At 47.8% G+C, this 16,969-nt stretch overlaps 1 pseudogene; it reads left to right on the forward strand.

The window, feature by feature from the left end:
• The first annotated feature begins 3,875 nt into the window (after window positions 1–3,875).
• On the forward strand, window positions 3,876–12,839 carry LOC132236082 (myosin light polypeptide 6-like; annotated as a pseudogene).
• Window positions 12,840–16,969: the final 4,130 nt, after the last annotated feature.

Raw genomic sequence — 16,969 nt, forward strand, 5'->3', positions numbered from 1 at the left:
GAACCACACACTACGTGGCCTTTTGTATTTGGCTTCTCCCACTGAGCATCATGGTTTCAAGTTTCATCCACATGTACCGAGTGTCAGAGCTTCACTCCTGTTCATGGCTGAGTAATATTCCAGTGTGTGGATGGACCATATTGTATTTATCCATTCACCAGTGGTTGGACACTTGGGTTGTTTCCACTTTTTTTGGTTATTGTGACTAGTACTGCTGTCAACATGGGTGTCTATGGACTCATTGAGAAACCTGATGATTTTTTTCCCCACAGCACTTCCCACTGCTTGAAATAATTTACTTGTTTCTTTGTTTATTGTCTGACCTCCCTAATTAGACTATACATTTCAAGGCAATTAGACGTAGTGGGTCTTGTTCACTGCAATATCCTCCGTAGAGGGCAGCTGCACCTGACATAAAGGAGATGTTTGGGAAACGTAGGTAGGACACATGAATGCTCATTTCCATCATGGGTACCACACAACACGATTGTGTGGCTGCCTCCCTCACAGCATCAGGGTATGTACTGCTCCAAGCCAAAGGCATAAAAGCAACTGCCCCACAGCAGAGGGGGATTGGAGCCCAGAGCCTGCAGCACAAGATCTGGACTTTGCACCTCCTGGCTGGAGGAAGTGGAGCTCTGGGAAAGACTCCTGTGTTACCTGAGTGGGACATTCAGACCAGTCCTGTGCTGGGCACTGGGGTCCGAAACACAAATAAGACTTTCCTTTCCTAGGACTCCCACTATGAGAAACAGATGGGCAAAGGGATCTGGGCTAGTTTAGAGACATCTTGGAAGCAGAGTGGCTTGGGGGGAGGGTGTGCATGGGAAGATGTGAGTTAGACCCTGAGGACTGAGGAGGAGTTAAGGATGGAAAGGGAGGGAAAGGCAGTCTGGACAGAGGGCTATTTGAGAAGCCCAGCCGCTCCCCCGTGAGAGGGCGCTGGGAGCTGTCCGTGGTGCTGCAGCAGCAGCCACTCGGGGGCCCAACTTGAGACCTAAGCTTGGTGTTTGTATTTTAAATTGCGTTAAAATGTGGATAACAGAAAATCTACCATTCTGATTATTTTAAGTGTAAGGTTAAGTGGCATTAATTACATTTCACAGTGTGCAACTATCACCACCATCCATCTCCCGAACTTTTTCATCTTCTCAAACTGAAACTCTTTCCCCATAAACACTAATCCCTCATCCCATTCCCCAGGCCCCCATAATGTAAGCTTCTTGAGATCATAGATGTTGGAGTTTGTTATTGCTGAATCTCCAATTCCTAGACCAGTGTTTATTACTGGGAAGCGATTGTGCTCTCCCCCACACCCAGGACATTTGGTGATGTCTGGGGACATTTTTGGTTATCATGACTTGAGGGATGCCAGGGATCCTGGCGTGGAGTGGGTAGAGACCAGAGATGCTGCTCTACACCCTACAAGAGACAATCCTCCACAATAGGGAATTATCTGGACACCAGTGTCAATGGCGCTGAGGTGGGAAGCCTGCCCTAGAAGAATTCCTGAAACATAGTTGGTTCTCAGTAAAGTTGTTAAAGCATTGAAATTGTTAAACCTCCTCAAGTCTCATTTTCCTGGCTTGCAAAGGGGATTAATACGAGTACATTTGATCCTCATTTCTTGTTGTTTTCTTATTTGTGAGTTTGCCTACTGGCTGAAATTTATTTGTGACATTTGTAACCCCCAAATCAATATTCATGGCGCTTTCCGGGTCATTTGCAGGCAGCCCAAAGCGGTAAAAAATTTGAGTGCAGGTTCCCTCCTGCTCTGTCCAGACTGTAAATGACTTCCCTTTTTGGGGTTTATTTAATGCTGTGCTTTTGCATTTTTTGTGATTATTGTTGGTGATTTCACTGTTTATAATGGCCCCCACTCATGTCGCTGAAGAGCTGTCTAGTGTTTCTAAGCACAAGTTGGCTGGGATGTGCCTTATGGAGAAGATATGAGTATTTTTTTTAAAATATATTTTATTGATTTTTTTTTTTTTTTTACAGAGAGGAAGGGAAACGGATAGTTAGAAACATCGATGAGAGAGAAACATCGATCAGCTGCCTCCTGCACATCTCCTACTGGGGATGTGCCCACAACCAAGGTACATGCCCTTGACTGGAATAGAAACCTAGGACTCTTCAGTCCGCAGGCCGATGCTCTATCCACTGAGCCAAACCGGTTAGGGCAAGATATGAGTATTATATAAGCTTCATTCTGGCATGAGTTATAGTGCTATGGGCTGTGAGTTCAATGTTAAGGAATCACAATGTATATCAAGATCTCCTTAAACAAAACGTACACATAAAACAAAGTGATGTACTGATCAGTTGATAAAAATGTTGCGACCAGAGGCTCACAGGAACCCAACTCTGTATTTCCCTTACAAGCAGTGGTTCAGTGTTTGTACCGACTTTATAGAATGGAACTACTGCTGATAATGAGAACTGATTGTATCTATTTCCGAGGACTAGTGTGAGGACTAGTTATGATGGTGCAGGTAAAGCATTTAGCACAATGCTTGTACTCAATATCAGGAAAAGAGGTGTTACGTAATCCAGGGAAAACAATTAAAACAGCTCTGCTATAAAGCATGCAGCCTTCATCAAGTTAGAGCTGCAGGGAATTGGAGGGAGGCCATGTACAATTACCACGCTGGGCTTTAGCCAGCACATGGGGGGAGAACTGTGCTTGGCAGCTTGTTCCTCGAGGCCACACATGGTCATAAAGACACAAATGGAAGAATGCCATCCACTAAATCACCCAAAGGGCTTTCCTTGGCACCCTGGGCTTGCCATGGTTTCTGCCCAAGAATTAACTGGCCCCCTGCTCGCTTAAATTAAGGGGCAAAAGAACACTACCCCACCACAGTCAGTAAATGTACTTTTTTGGCCTTTTATAAAATTAATTTTAAAAAATTAGAAATAATTTTAGAATCCCATGTGGTTGTAAGAAATAACACAGAGAGATCCCGTGTACCCTTTCCCCTCCAAGTTACCCAATGGTAACATCTTACAAAATTACATTACTATTTCACTCTTGCTTTTGATAGTCAAGATTCAAAATTTTTCTATCACCCCAGAATCTCTCATGTTGCCATTTTATAGCCACTTCCACTCCCCATCTCCTGTCCCCATGTCCTTAACCCCCGGAAATCACACATATGTTCTCCATTTTTTATAATTTTGACCTTTCAAGAATGTTATGTAAATAAAACCATAAGAGTATGTATGTAGCCTTTTGGCACTGGCTTTTCCCACTCAGCATAATTATCTAGAACTTCATCTAAGTGGTTGTATGTATTAAGAGTTTATTCCTTGCCTGGGCCGGGTAGATCAGTTGGTTATCATCGCTCCCAATATGCTAATGTTGCAGGTTCAATCTCTGGTCAGGGTACATACAAGAATCAACCAATGAATGCATAAATGGAACAACAAATCAGTGTGGGTTCCCCCTCTCTTTCCCTCCCTTTCTCTCTCTCTCCCTCTCTCTCTCTCTTTCTCAATTCAATCAATCAATTAATAATAGAGAGTTTATTCTTTTTTGTTGCCAAGTATTCCATTGATATGAAATGTCCAGAACAGGAAAATCCATAGAGACAGAAAGCACACTGGTGATTGCCAGGAGCTGGGGGAGTGACTGCTAATGGGTACAGGGTTTCTTCTTGGGGTAATAAAAATGTTCTGGAGTTAGTGGTGATGGTGAACAACTCTGTGAAGGTACTGAAAATGATTGACTTGCACACCTTAAATGGGTGAATTGTACAGTGTGTGAATTATATCTCAACAAAGTTGTTATTAACCAAGAAAATACCGTACTTGTAATTAATAATTTGGTTCTGATCTGCTTCCCTGATTCGAAGTTCTTGAGGACTGGTACCATGTCAGCCCTGCTCACTGCTGCATTCCCCAAGATGACCTGGCCTGTGTCAACTGGTAATCACTGGCGTCAATTCAATAGCAATAGGAATCCCAAATTGGGGTGCATTATAGAAGAAAACTTTATTCAGTGCAAAACAGCTCAATTGTGATACAGCACAGCTGTGAAAGCAGCATAATTGTGAGATAGCCCTGGGTCCAGGCCCCTCTCTGGCTAGACTGCTCTGCTCTGCTCCTTGCTAGCCTGCCTGGAAAAATCGGTGTTTCAGCTCAGTGAGGGAACCATCTCTGATGGAAAGGAAAAGTTAGCTCTCTCAGACAATGGGAAGTGGCTTATATGGACAGAGGTCCCCGCTCCTGGTCCCTGATGCAAGGGAAGACTCCAAATCCTACCCGTTTGATTAGTCCAAAAGGCACTATCCTGATTGGTCAGAATAGAGCCTGTGGTTGATCAGAGCTGCACAGCTCCAATTGGATGGGCAAAGAAAGACTCAATTCCTGTTGGTTGAAATAGGATTCAACCAACCCTTTATAAGTGCTGGTTCAGATGGCAGAAACACAGTGCAGACAGGTGGTTCAGTGCAGGCCTCTCCCTGAAGCACAGTTTGCATGAGAGGCCTTGTGTAAAAATGGCTGCTAGGCTTGCTTTATCTATCATCTATCTATCTATCTATCTATCTATCTATCTATCTATCTATCATCTATTTCTGGTAATTTGAGCCCTATAAGCCATCAAGAGCCCTTCTTGATATCTTCTTTCTCAGGGTCCACACCTGTAATAGGTGGGTCAAGAAATATCTCTCAAAATTTATTTCACTTAGAGTAGGTTTCTCCACATCAGCACTAGTGACATTTGGTCAATAATAGGAAAAAGGATGTTATGTAATCTCCCTCTTGGGGGGCCACTCTGGACACTGGAGTGTTAAACAGTACCTCACCCCCTCCATTCCTCAGTCATGAAAACCACAAATGTCCCCAGATACCACCTAACGTCCCCTGGGGCATATCACTTCGGTAGAAAATTACTAATTTAGAGCCACTAAATTTTAAGTGTTGAGTGGGGCAGTGCTTGGGATGAGAGACCGAGAAGGAGGCCCGCGAGGCAGAGAACCCCCAAAGCTGAGTGGTTAAAGGGAAGGCGGGGCTCCGAGATGGGGCAGGGCTTGAAACTAGGGGCGGGGCTTGAGCCCAGACTCCCCCCCATTTGGGTGGTCAAATGGAAGGCGGGGCTCTGAGTAAGACCGGGTCCGGGACATAGAGCTGTACTCAAGCAAAGACTTCGGATGTGGAGCAAGATGCGGGGTCTCTCAGTATGGGGCGTGGCCTGGGAGTGGACTGGGGTCCGAGCCAGAGTCCTCGGAGGCGGAGCCGTCGGAGGGAAGGCGGGGCTCCGAGTGAGAGGCGGGGCTTGAGGGGGGCGGGGCTAGAGGCGGAGTCAATCCCCCGGACCAGGAGTAAGAAGGGAGCAGGCGCGAGCCGCGCGCGGGGGGCGGGGCCTGGGGCGCTTCGCCGGCACGAGTGACAGGCGGCCGGGGTACGTCTCGCCAGGGGGCCCCGCCCCTCGTTGCCTCGGGCCTGGAGACGCCGGGAGGGCGGAGAGGAGCTTTTACCGCTCAGTGCAGGGCGCCAAGCCGCACTTCAGGTAACGGCCTCCCCGCAGCCCGGCCCCGCGGAAACCGCGCCGCGAGTACCCGCGGGTCGGTGTCTCGGTGGGAGTCGGGCGGGACGCGGGTGGGGGGCCTGCTCCGCTGAGAAGGCCGCGGCCCCGAGTTGTGTCTGTCAAGGGGAGAGCGGAGGGGCTCCCGGCGTGGGAGGGGGCCCTGGGCCTGCCCAGGGGATGGACGCCGAACTGTGCCGGGAGCTCCGAGGCCGGGCAGGGGTGAGAGGGGAGTGGAGGCGGGGACCTGACCCCTGGTTGGGAAGAAAGTCCTACTTGGGCGGGTACCTGGCCCGGCAGGGGTGTGTGGGATGCGGACCCTGAAGGTCGGGGTGAGAGAACACGGAGCCCTGGAGGCTACCAGAGGCAGAAGCAGCGGCGTGGGGAGGGGTAGCCACTGGGCACAGGGGAGGACCTGAGGTCCAATGGGAGAGTGGCACCTGCGGCTTCGGGGGTGGGGGTGGGGGGGAGCAGCTTGGAGGGGAGCAGCGAGGACAGGGAGGGACTTTGAAGCTGAATGGAGCAGGTGCGAGGATGTTGAAGATGGAGTAAAGGGGAGTCGAGGGAGAGAAAGGAGCCCAGAGGAGAGCGGGGCCGGCCTGGGAGGCAGCCAGGGGAGGGAGGGTTCTGTGGGCAGACACGGGTGGGTCTCGCATGTCACAAATTACAAACACCCTCTCCCCCACACGCCCGCCTTGTTCTTGGAGCATCGCTGCCCTTGGCTCCTTCGGCAATCAAGACCCCGTCCCAGCTGGGAGGGGGGGGCGGGGCAGGGCTGCACCCCCAGGAGACAGCGCCTCCTCCATCCTTTCCATGTGTCAGCCTTTGTCAGTGTCCAGCTGGTAGCCTGGCAGGGCCTCCTGGGCCAGTTTCTCACAGACTCCAGGAGCCAACCACCGGGCCCAGCCACCCCTTAGGCGGATGAGTGCCCCTTCACCAGGGCCTTTGCTGCAGGCGTTGTTCCCGCTCTATTTCAGCTCACTGCCCACATGAGGTCAGTGGAGATTTGTGTCAGTCTGCGGACTGAAGGGTCTTGGGCTCGATTCTGGTCCAGGCACATGCCCGGGTGGCGTGCAGGAGGCAGCCGATCAATGCTTCTCTCTCATCATTGATGTTTCTATCTTCTCTCCTCTTCCTTCCGCTCTGAAATCAATCAATGTGTGTGTGTGTGTGTGTGTGTGTGTGTGTGTATTTAAAAATTTAATCATGAAAGGATACTGCAGAAGATATAGATAAATTTGATAATTAAAAGGTATACTACATATCCCAGCTAGTTGGAGGAGCTCTCCATTTTGACTGGTTTTAGTCGATTAAGATGATTCTGGGATTTTTTATTGTGTTAATATCAGTTTTTGTTTTCATCACTGAGACAGCTTAATCATCAAAGCTGAGTAAGGCTGCATAATTCAGAACAAAATTAGGAAACTGACAAATCAGAGAGGGTTTTTTGGGTGTTTTATTATTTTGCATTTCTTTTTCTGTTTATAATGCCTTAAATTTAAAGTGTGGTGTTTATTCATAGAGTATTTAGAATCTTGGTAGGAAAAGGTTTTGTTTTCTTGTTCTGTTTCATACCAGGGTATCTGCCAGAAATTCTCTGCTTATTCTTTTTATACTTGTGTTCTATGTTAATTTTATTTATTTAAAAAAGTATTTTTATTGATTTCAGAGAAGAAGGAAGCGGGAGAGAGAGAGAGAAACATCAATGATGAGAGAGAATAATTGACTGGCTGCCTCCCGCGTGCTCCCTACTGGGATTGAGCCCGAAACCCGCAACCCAGGCAGTGCCCTTGACCGGAATTGAATCTGGGACCCTTCAGTCCGCAGGCTGACACTCTATCCACTGAGTCAAACCGGCTAGGGCTTTTATGGTTAATTTTAAAGTTGCCATGTTTCTTTCAGCTGAAAACTTTCTTTGTAAATATTTTGGGGAACTGGACTTCTTTTTGTGGGAAGATATTTTGCTTTGGCAAGTTTTTCCCCTTTAAAGGTAAGTTGCATTTGTGCTATATCACTGTCCATTTGCCTTTTAAATTAATGTATTCCCCCCAAATTAATTAATGTATCCCAAGAGAATTGCTTCGATTTGATTCTGTAGGTTTTGTATTTCAAAAAGTCAGTTCCATTCACTGAGGTTTACTCTTTGATGAGGTTTGCTCTCCAGGAGCAGAATGAGCTATTACATCTAAGACCCTTGGAATGATTGTTTTAAAAAAGCCAGTGGCTCCCTAACCGGTTTGGCCCAGTGGCTAGAGCGTCGGCCTGTGGACTGGAGGGTCCCAGGTTCGATTCCAGTCAAGGGCATGTACCTTGGTTGTGGGCACATCCCCAGTAGGGAGTGTGCAAGAGGCAGCTGATCAATGTTTCTAACTCTATCCCTCTCCCTTCCTCTCTGTAAAAAATCAATTAAAAAAAAGCCAGTGGCTTCTTTTTACCTTTGAATGTCATTGGTTGAATCTATGGTTGGTGGTTCCATGTCTGTTATACCTGCTCATGAGAATCTCAGGTTGGCTGTCTAGTCCTCCTCTGTTGACACCAGAGAGGCACATGTTAGACCAGTGTAGACATGTCTGTGGAAGTGTTTTGGATTTTTTGTTGTTGTTGTTTTTGCCCCTTAAAGCAGCAGGGGAGGGCTGGAACCACGGGTGACCCCTTGCCATTCCCGAAACGTTGGCCATTCATCACTTGACAGGTTCACAGCAGCAAGAAGGCATGGCCATATTGTTCCTGGTTGGAAATTTTTTCACTGCTTCTAGGAGGGCGTGTTCATAGTGCATTCTCTTTAGTTTAACCCGTATAATATCATCAGGACAGAGTTATTAAGCGCGTGACGAGCAGGGCTCACCACGTAGCCACCCTCTGTGTGGGGGACCGTATTTCTGTTCAGAAAGATGAAAGAGAATTGCGGAAGTTTCCCTGCCAAACAGAGTCTGGCTCACCCTCAGGCTCAGGAAGGTCACCAGTCTCTGGAACCCCTGCCTTGGGAACACCAAGCAGCCCAGTGGCTCTGTCTTGAGGAGCCAGGTGGTTCTGATTTGGAGCCAGAGACTCCTGACTACATTGTAAAGAAGGTTGCATATGGGCCTGGAGGAGAATAAAATCCTGTCACCCTCCCAGGAGCCCAAGGATTTAGTTCACCGAACCCCTTTCCAGTGTGTCAGAGTGTTTTCTGGGCTCTCTGGATCTGAAATGGGCATTTCACTTGGAGAATACACATGGGCTTTCATGGTTAAAAAGATGATTCTGCTGTTAAAAAAATCAGAATTGTTATGGGTATGAATGTACAATATATGTGTTTTGAATATAAAACCCTTGTGAGCCAGCATGTAAAATGAAATGATTGCTGGGTGAGTAGGTGTGTGCATACACATAAGTAATTACATGTGATCTGACTGCCAATAAAATAGATTTGAAAACGTCCTCCCTGACGAATGTCTTTAGTGACCATAGTTAGCAGTGGGTGTCATACTTCACAATGCACCATCCTAGCTATGAATGTTACTTCCCCCTGTGAAGTGGTCACAGATGCTCCAGGAAAACCAAGCTAAGATCAGGATGCTGGAGCAGAGCTTTTCTCTCAGCACTGCAGCATAGCTGATATTCGGTGTGGAGATTTTTAACTGCTTGGCACTCAGACTTGACCTCAGTCTAACTTAGTTTACACATCACCTGGGGGAGTGTTAGGAGAAGTGACACGTAGGTGAAGAGGTCATTGCTTAAGGGGAGGCTTGAGCAAGAGTAAATCTCTGACTTGATTTCCCCTCCTTTGACTACCACTCACAAGTGCTCAGCCGTGGTCACAGGTTGAAATGGGCAGCCTGCAGACCACGTTTGCTTCTCACACCAGCTTTCTTTGGCCTGTGGTGTGTGTTTTTCTGTCTCTTTACCTTTATTTGAATTAGTTGCATTTAAAAATTGGGAGACTTTTAAAAAATACACGGTTTGGCTCAGTGGATGGAGTGTTGGCCTGTGGACTGAAGGATCCTGCATTCGATTCTGGTCAAGGGCACATGCCCGGGTTGCAGGCTTGATCCCAAGTAGGGGGTATGCAGGAGGCAGCTGATCAATGATTCTCTCTCATCATTGATGTTTCTATCTCTCCCTCTCCTTTCCTCTCTGAAATTAAAAAATATATATATTTAAAAAAACAGTTAAAATCCTAATTAAAAAAATATATATATGGATTGATTGAATTTATAGAAAGAGGAAGGGAGAGAAACATCAATTTGTTGTTCCAGTTATTTATGCATTCATTGGTTGATTCTTGTTGACCAGGGATCAAGCCCACAACCTTGGTGTACTGGGTTAATGCTCTAACCCAGGGGTCACCAACCGGTGGTCCATGGACCACTGGGTTGTGTGAGGCCCAAAAGGTTGGCGACTGCTGGTTTAAGGAAACCTTTGGATCAGCGGTTGCCAACTGGTAGTCCGTGGACCACTGGTGGTCCGTGAGGTCCGAAAGTTGGCAACCACTGCCTTAGAGGGAAGAAGGGGGAAGGGAATGGTGTAGGTGTGCTCCCCTGGGGGAGAGCACTGGCTGGGTCCTTTATCCTGAGCTTATTTATCTCTTTTTACAGTTGGAAGTCCTAGGGCAGTGGTCGGCAAACTCATTAGTGAACAGAGCCAAATATCAACAGTACAACGATTGAAATTTCTTTTGAGAGCCAAATTTTTTAAACTTAAACTATATAGGTAGGTACATTATTATTAACTTAATTAGGGTACTCCTAAGGCTTAGGAAGAGCCACACTCAAGGGGCCAAAGAGCCTCATGTGGCTCTCGAGCTGAAGTTTGCTGACCACGGTCCTAGGGGAGTTCTCTGGGGAGGGTCTGAAGAGAATATTCATCAGCTTTCCAGGTGTGCTCTTTCAGGCCATTAGTTAATGCAGCGGGTCCGGAGGCAGCCTTGGTGTCACTTGTCTGGTTTTGTTGCTTTTCTGGGCCAGGAGCTGAAATACAACTGAGGCCTAGATGTTATCTTTAGGGAGGAAAAGGTCGGGGAGTCCAAACCGCATGACCAGCTTATGGTAGGGGAGGAACGGTTATCATGGGGGTGAGGTTCTTGTTTTCCCAGTTTTGCCCCTTGCTAGGCGTCTGGGGCTTTCCCCGTGATGAGTTCTTGTACCTGGCCCGTCCTCCATGCTCTGTTCCTGTCTGTCTAGTAACTGCCTATAACACTAAGAGGTGGAATCTTGAGAGATGATTAGGCCATATGAGGGTGGGGTCCCCATGAATGTGATTAGTGCCTTTATAAAAGAGACCCTAGAGAATTCCCTTGCCCCTTCAGCCAGGCAAAGACGTAGAGAAGACAAAGTGTGTAGCTGTATTTTGCCAAACCGTGTTAAAACCATTTCTCTCTTTATCCCTTTCATCTGGGCACCTTCATGCCAAGTTCTTTCCTGAAAATGGGTGTGAGACCCTCGGTACATGCACTCCCCCAATTCAAGAAACAGTCCATGCTCCACTTCCTGGGAGAGCTTGCTTAGCTAAATAAAAGTGAAGTGACACTACCCTCCCAGACCACAAACAGCTGTGTGTTGGTGGCGCTGTGGGGTCATGAGCATTTTGATCATTGTCATCAAACATTTACTACACTTGACTGCTATGCAAAGCCCCAGATTGCTGGGAGTCAGCTTTAACTTTAAACTTCTCAGGTGATATGATGCCTCCTGCATTCTCTTCCCATTTCCACCACTCTGATTGAGGCCCATGCATGTCTCATGTCTTCTAGCAGTCCTTGCCCTCAGCTTCTCCCCTCAATAGCCATCACAGCCTGTATTAATCAGCATGGGTCTCCATAACAAACTATCACAGACTGGGTGGCTTAAACAATAAATTTCTCCCAGTTCTGGAGGTTGGAAGTTCAAGATCAAGGTTCTGGCAGGGTTGGTTTCTCTTGAACCCTCTCTCCTCAGCTTGCAAATGGGTGCCTTCTCACTGTGTCCTCATGTGGCCTTCCCACTGTGTGCACAACCTTGGTGTGCACAATCCTAAAAGACACCCGTCCTATAGGATTAGGGCCCCACACTTATGACTTCATTTTATTTTACCTCTTTGAAGGTCCCATCTGCAAATGCATTGGGAATTAGGGCTTCAGTGAATTGGGGGGAGGGGGATGTGCACATAATTTAGTTTACAGAACCACCTTAGCATCCTAAAACAGGTCAGATCTTGGCAAGGGTTCCCTTGGTGACTCCCCGTTGCTTTCTAGATAAAACCTGGATTCTGTCTAGCAGGTGAGCGCCCACCCTCCAGCCTTTTTGTTACCCCACACATCCTCTGTCCCTCAGCACACAGGACAGTTTCCCTGTCAGCCTCGTGCCTGTCTCCTATTCCAGTGTCTGTGCCACGCCCTTCTCTTGGCTCAGTTTGAGCCCCCCACCCCCAATCACCCTCCCTGCCTCAGGGACTGAGGTACTCCTGTTACCTGCTGGGCTGTCGGCAAGTCCATCCTCCTTCCTCACAGCATCTCAACTGTTTGCACTGGAGAGGTGCTCCACTACCACAGATGGTAAGTTCAAGGGCATTCCCTGTCCCACATTGAATTGAAAGCTGATGTTGACCTTGACCCTATACTCTTCACAGCTGACCAGTCTTCCCACAGCTGAAACATTTCATGATACCACCAATGGGGGCCATTACTACAGGAAAAGTTTTGGCAGAGCTGAGCAGCCAAGGTGTTTGACTTGACTGAGGACAAGATCGTGGAGTTCAAGGAAGCCTTCCAGCTGTTTGAGTAAACAGGAGAGGGCAAGATCCTGCACAGCCAGTGTGGGGCCGTGGTGAGAGCTGGGTTAGGACCCCACCAACACCGAGGTACTCAAAGTCCTGGGGAACCCCAAGAGTGATGAGATGAATGCGAAGGTGTTGGACTTTGAGCACCTCCTGCCGGTGCTGCAGACTGGCCAAGAACAAGGACCAGGGCATCTATGGGGAGTATGTTGAAGGCCTTAGGGTGTTTGACAAAGAAGGGAATGCCACTGTCATGGATGCTGAGATCTGACATGCTCTTGTCACTCTGGGTGAGAACAATAGAGGAAAAAGTAGAGATGCTGGTGGCTGGGCACAAGGACAGCAATGGTTGTATCAGCTACGAAGAGCTCGTCCGCATGGTGCTGAACAGCTGAAGACATTCCCCTGTGCCTTCCCCGTGTGAGACTGAGTGTGCAGCCCCGGAGGCTTCCTAGGCTCTCTTGTCACAGCACTTTCCCCAGCTTGTATCTCTTGGATGATGTTTGCCATCAGCATTCACCAAATAAACTTGCTGTCTGTGCCCTAAAACAAAACAAAAGAAAATACCAGAGAGAAACCAAGATGGCGGCATAGGTAAACACCGGAGATTGCTGCCTTGCACAACCACTTCAAAAATACAACTAAAAGACGGAACGGACATCATCCAGAACCTCAGGAAGGCTGGCTGAGTGGAAATTCCACAACTAGAAGTAAAGAGAAAAGCATATTGAGACTCAGAGGAGGTGCGGTGCAGAAGTAAAATACAAAGGTGCGGAGGTGCATGCTGAGAGGGCTAGCGGCTAAGGACACAATTGTCTTTTTCAATCGGGAGGGAGTCTCAAGCTCTGAGCTCCAGTTCCGGGTGAGTCTTTGGGGACCCAGATTCATACGGGAGAAGCGGGACTGTCTGGCATTGGTCGGAACTCGAGGGCAGCTTTCTCTCGGAGGTGCTCGTAGCGATTGCCGGGGCCTCTGAGGGCAGGACTGAGAGCAGCCATACTGCTCGCTCCGCCCACCCTGTTGATCCCCTGGGACCCCGCCCTGCCCAAGCTGTGCATGGAGGCTTTTGCATATGAAAGGCCCAGCCCTTTGTAATCTGAAAATTACTTAACAAACTGCAGCTGGCCCCAGGCCCCACGGCAACTTGCATTGCTTTACAGCTGGCTTCTGCTGGGTAGCCTCAGGCAGAGGCTAGATTAGCACCTCCTTAGATCCAAGAGCCAGTGTACCCAGTGGTCAGAGTGGGACCATCCAATTACAACTCCTCAGATCCATAAGGGACACACTCAGGAGGCAGACTCAGTGAGCACCAAAGCCCCACTGAAGCAAGTCTTGCTCCATAAGGGTGTCTTCAGCATAGAAGTTCTCCCACTGTAGACACAGCTGATTCTCACAGACAATTGGCCTGGAGGTCAATTCCTCCCAGTGTTACCTACAACAATCAAGGCTTAACTACAACAAGACTGTGCACAAAGCCCACAAGGGGGTGCACCAAGAGTGTCTACCTCAGGTAATTGGGGAGGCCGAGCCACTGGGCCCTATAGGACACTTAGCACAGAAAGCCACTCTGTCAACACAGCGAAGCATAAAAAATGCCGAGACAAAGAAACAGGTCACAAATGTCAGAAATGGAGGAAAGCAAACTACTGGATATAGAGTTCAAAACCACACTTTTAAGGTTTTTCAAGAATTTTCTAGAAACTGCCGATAAACTTAATGAGACACCCAAGAAATCTAGTGAGACCCTCGATGTTGTGATAAAGGACCAACTAGAAATTAAGCATACACTAACTGAAATAAAGAATATTATACAGACTCCCAACAGCAGACCAGAGGATCGCAAGAATCAAGTCAAAGATTCAAAACGCGAAGAAGCAAAAAACACCCAACCAGAAAAGCAAAATGAAAAAAGAATCCAAAAATACGAAGATAGTGTAAGGAGCCTCTGGGACAGCTTCAAGCGTACCAACATCCGAATTATAGGGGTGCCAGAAGATATGAGAGAGAGCAAGATATTGAAAACCTATTTGAAGAAATAATGACAGAAAACTTCCCCTACCTGGTGAAAGAAATAGACTTCCAAGTCCAGGAAGCGCAGAGAACCCCAAACAAAAGGAATCCAAACAGGACCACACCAAGACACATCATAATTAAAATGCCAAGAGCAAAAGACAAAGAGAGAATCTTAAAAGCAGCAAGAGAAAGACAGTCAATTACCTACAAGGGAGTACCCATACGACTGTCAGCTGATTTCTCAACAGAAACTTTTCAGGCCAGAAGGGAGTGGAAAGAAATATTCAAAGTGATGAATACCAAGAACCTACAACCAAGATTACTTTATCCAGCAAAGTTATCATTCAGAATTGAAGGTCAGATAAAGAGCTTCACAGATAAGGAAAAGCTAAAGGGGTTCATCACCACTAAACCAGTATTATATGAAATGGTGAAAGGTATCGTTTAAGAAGAGGAAGAAGAAGAAAAAGGTAAAGATACAAATTATGAACAACAAACATGCATCTATCAACAAGTGAATCTAAAAATCAAGTGAATAAATAATCTGATGATCAGAATAAACTGGTGATTATAATAGAATCAGGGACATAGAAAGGGAATGGACTGACTATTCTTGGGGGGGAAAAGGGTGTGGGAGATGCGGAAAGAGACTGGACAAAAATCGTGCACCTATGGATGAGGACAGTGGTGGGGGTTGAGGGCGGAGGGTGGGAGGGGAACTGGGTGGAGAGGAGCTATGGGGGGGATAAAAGAGGAACAACTGTAATAATCTGAACAATAAAGATTTAATTAAAAAAAATACCAGTGGGTAGAACCCTGTAGGCATGCAGAACTGCAGAACACCTGAGATCTCCCACCACAGCCTCTGAATTACATCAAGGCATAATGCCTTGGACGCCCAGCCATCTGCGCGTGCGCTCCCATCTCTCCTTTTAATCTAGCACAATGGTCTTCAAACTTGAGTGTGCATAGCACCACCATTCAGGTCAAATACAACAAAAACATATCCTTTTATAGTCACACTCACAGACATGCTGCTGGAGACAGCTCACAGTGTCCTTGTGATCCTCCGGACTAGAAGCTGGACCAGGCGTAACCAGCCTGTGATGCTGCCCAGCTGGTGCCCTGACACTGAGCTTGTCCTAGAACAGCAGTTCTCAGCTGGACAGTGGGGGTGTCTGTGGTTGTCATGACTGGGGGTGCTTCTGGCATCAAGTAGGTAGAGGCCACTGATGCTGCTCAACACCCCACAGTGTCCAGGATGCCCCCCCCCCCCCCCGATCCGGGCCAATGTCAGCAGCGCCTAGATCAAGAAACCCTGCCCTATGCAAGTTCTGGTGTGGAACAAGGTCAACAACCATCCCCCCTCACTGGTTTCCTTAGGTAGGACCCTCCTCCAGGTGAAGACAATGCTTGTGACCTGAGCTGGGTCACTATGGGAACAAGGTGGGTAAAGCTCCACAGGTTGTCTCTCCTTCCTTAGAGTCTTCAGTGGCTGAAGGATGAGATGCCCTTCCACCCCAAGAGATGCCCTCAGTTGGCACCCTTATGGGCCAAGCTTCAGAACAGAAGGGGATACCCTGCTGGAGGGGAAGCCATCAGCATGCAAGGAAGCCGGGAGCCTCCACAGAGCTAGCTGCTCAGCGTCACTGTGCAGTTCTGGTGGCTAATGCAGTAGCAGCAGCAGGTCTCAGTCCAGGGAGCTCCATGTGCTCATGCTTGGACTGAGTGTCCCTGCCCTTGCAGCCTGGGCAAATCAGACCCCCTTGTTGAGCCTTCCTGGTGGCTGCAATGGCACGGCCTTTCATGTCCTCCCAATGTCCATCCCTTCCCTTGACAGTCACACGCCTCTCCCGTGTGACTCAGGAGAGGGTCAATCCAGCCAGCTCGACCCCATTCCTCTCGACTGTGCCCATTTGGAGTGGGTGGTGTGGGACCCAGGCTGGACAAGAAGCCATGAGGGAAGCTGGTACAAGAAGGCACACGTAGAACTTGCATAGAACATAACTTGCAGCATTGCTTCAAAAGCAGAAAAAAGGCAATCATGTGTAGTGGTTTAAAAATCAGTCCACACAAAGAAAAAATAAATAAATGAGCCCACAGATTCTTTGATACTCCTCCCTTCAAAAGGTGGGGCCGAATCCTCTCCCCTTGAGAGTGGGTTAGATTTAGTGATTCACTTCTAACTAACAGAGTGTGGCAGAAGTTATGCCATGTGATGTCTGAGGCTGGTCATAACAAGGACAGCTTCTACCTGGTGCGCTCTGGCTCGAGGAAGAATGTCTTGGAAGCACATCCCACCACCCCGTCAAGACTTCAGATAATAGAGCCCAGCCAACGGCTTGATTGCAGTCTCATAAGGACCCTGAGCCAGAGCCTTGCCACTCCGAACCCTGACTTATAGAAACTGTGAAGATGATAAATGGTTATTATTGTTTTTAATATATTTTTATTGATTTCAGAGAGGAAGGGAGAGGGAGAGAGAGATAGAAACATCAATGATGAGAGAGGATCATTGATTGGTGCCTCCTGCACACCTACACTGGGGATGGAGCCCACAACCTGGGCATGTGCCCTGACCGGGAATTGAACTGTGACCTCCTGGTTCATAGGTTGACGCTCAACCACTGAGCCACACCAGCTGAGGCAGATTGTAAGTTATTGTTTGAAGTCACATTATTGGTGATAATTTTT

The sequence above is a fragment of the Myotis daubentonii genome, chromosome 5 (assembly GCF_963259705.1).
Source record: "Myotis daubentonii chromosome 5, mMyoDau2.1, whole genome shotgun sequence".
NCBI classification, from domain to species: domain Eukaryota; kingdom Metazoa; phylum Chordata; class Mammalia; order Chiroptera; family Vespertilionidae; genus Myotis; species Myotis daubentonii.